The sequence below is a fragment of the Penaeus monodon genome, chromosome 37 (genome assembly GCF_015228065.2).
Source record: "Penaeus monodon isolate SGIC_2016 chromosome 37, NSTDA_Pmon_1, whole genome shotgun sequence".
NCBI classification, from domain to species: Eukaryota; Metazoa; Arthropoda; class Malacostraca; order Decapoda; family Penaeidae; genus Penaeus; species Penaeus monodon.
In genome coordinates, this window is record NC_051422.1 from 10,705,415 (window position 1) to 10,708,018 (window position 2,604).

The 2,604-nt window shown below is 40.4% G+C and overlaps 1 pseudogene; it reads right to left on the bottom strand.

Annotated features, from left to right (window-relative positions):
• Positions 1–79: 79 nt before the first annotated feature.
• On the bottom strand, positions 80–2,149 carry LOC119596196 (annotated as a pseudogene).
• Between the last annotated feature and the right edge of the window lie 455 nt (positions 2,150–2,604).

A 2,604-nucleotide genomic window follows, 5' to 3' on the forward strand; every position in this document is an offset into this window, starting at 1 on the left:
AAATAAAAAAATTTAAAATAATAAAATATATAATGTAAATTTTATTCTCTAATAAATAAAATTTTCAGCACCTTTTCTTACCTACTAGTAAAATCAATGTAAACCATATATTTCTTATTCTGTCTTTATTCTGTATTTGACGAGCACATTAAACGTCAAATTAGCTTCAGTTCTTTCAGAACCCTCGTAACGGCCTTAGATACTCGATCTTTGTACTTCAGGAGAGAACGTACTTCCTTCGTTAAGCATGTCTTCTTGCAGGACATGGTGCCGTTCCTCCTGTAGTGGCCAAGGTATGCTTCATACCGTGGACACGTATAGGATTTCATTTTGCATTCGCCGAAACATATGGGCTTTAAAGGGAATATGTAACACAGGTTTTAAATTTAATTGTGAGGGGAAAATTGGGGTTATTATTATTACACCAGGACCAGGGTTATTATTATCACCGTTTTAATTTTCCGAAATCGTTTTTTAAAAATTATTTTGCCATTTTTGATTTAAAAAAAAGTCTTTGTTTTGTTGTTTTAAATTATAACTATTACTAGCACTTTTATTTTGCTGTGATTATTACTGATTATCTTTTTTTATTGTTTTCAGTACTATTATCATTTTTATAAATTCTAATACTAATAGCAAATTTTAATCTCCCAATTATTGTAAAAAAATTTAATGTTTTTGTAAAACATGAAGGTTAACTACGCATTACCCAACCGTTGTTCAAATTCAGGAAAGAATCATGTTCCTACGCGGGACAACATATATCCCTGTCATGCATGCACTTTTCTTCCTACATTTCCCCCTGTCCTTACGTCGTTCAAAAGAACAAGACAGCGGATCGATTCTCACCATAAACGCAAATCAAGGCACCGTGCGAATAGACGCCTGTAACTAAGTCCATGTCATAGGTGGGCTTATTCTGAATCAGATTAACATCCACGACTAATCTTCTTGTATGGCGCAGAAACCACAGGTACTCCGGGATCGACCTGTCCTTAGCAGGCTGCAGGTCGTCGTGGTGGTAGTACCAAGACAGGCCCGTAGATGGGGGGCCGTTCCCTTTCACGCCCGGGCGGGGGGAGAGGGATTTCTGAGGGGGAAAGGGAAATGAATTTTATTCTCTATATTTATGGTTTTTTTAGAGGGAACCGCAATTATTATATTCCCCTTTTCACCCGAAAAAGGGCCCAAAAAGACACAACTAAAAATTTCCTCCCCACATTCACAAAATATGACGATTTCCTTCGAAAACCCCAAAGGGTCTGGGGGAAAACGTTGAAAAGGGCCCCTAGTACCCAACATCGAATAAAATAGCACACACCTGTAACTTACTTCCGAATCTGGTGGTAGAGCCAAAGGGGGAAAGATTCGTGGTTGGGCAACATCGGCATCTCATCGGGGTCGAAGTGGGAGATGAAGGGGTACTGGGCCCATGTGGCGGGGGGATACAGGGGTTTGGAAGTGGGTTCTCCTTTTGAAAACCCTTTTTTTTGTCGTTTCCTCCAAAACCCACATTCTGCGAGTTAAATATATTGTGAGAAAAATGAATTTGTAAATCAGGGGACACTGTGAACATCGCATTTCATACTCATAATGAAAACATAATTTCTTAGTCAAAAAAAAAAAAATCGGTTCCCTTTTGGGGTTTTTGGGTTCTTTTGGCATAGGGGTTCGGGTAAGAGAAGAGTGATCCCAAAAACCCCTTCTCCCTCATAGTGCCGCAGGACCTTCTAAATTTTGGGGTGGCCCTTTTGGTCGTAGCAAAAAACCTTTTTGGCAAGCCCAAGGGCCCAAAGGGCAGCTCAACCCTAACCAGGCGGATGGAGATGTCTTTTGGGGTTTAAATAAAAAAAGCGCCGGCCCGCACACCCCCACGCCCCACAGGACATTTCTGAAAAAAGGAAAAAAAGAAAGATTTTGTTTCGTTCTCTCCGTTCGTTTTTTCGCATTTCTTACTCCGGTTCGTAGTTCACATTTCGTACTCTGGGTTGTATTTCGTGTTTCGCATTTCGTACTCTGATCTGTATTTCATGCCCTGGTTCAGAAGACTGTTTCGGCAAACATTGCCGGAGAGAGCAACTAACCTGTTTTTTCTTTGTTTACTGGCCTTTACAAAAAGATTTGGATGTTTTCCCCGGGCTTGCCCCATTCCTGAGGTAGGTAGGAGAGGTAATAACAGGTTTAAAAGACTTTAAAAATTTGGGTTGAAAATGGAAATGACAAAAGGTACAAAAGATGCATAAGAATCTGACACTCACCTGCAGAAGTGTTTGAGCTTTGTCACATGGCTGGCGAACAACAGACACGGCCAAAGGAGGTGGGCGAGTCACGGTCTTCGGAACTCGGCAGGTGAGGATGTAAAAAAAAAAAAAAAAAAAAAACTCCGGTCTGAGGATTTTTTTTTGGGTGCGGTGCCCAGTAGGAACTTAAAGTCGTGTGTATGTGAGGGTGAAATTGTAATGATTTTTTTTTTTTTTGGAATATTTTTACACAGTTCAGTAAGTTTTTAAACCATTTTTATTTACTCGAGATAGGGCAGGGGGCCCCAAAGGGAGTTGGCCCAAATGTGGGGGCCCCAAAGGGAAAACTTTTTCGGTTTTTTTG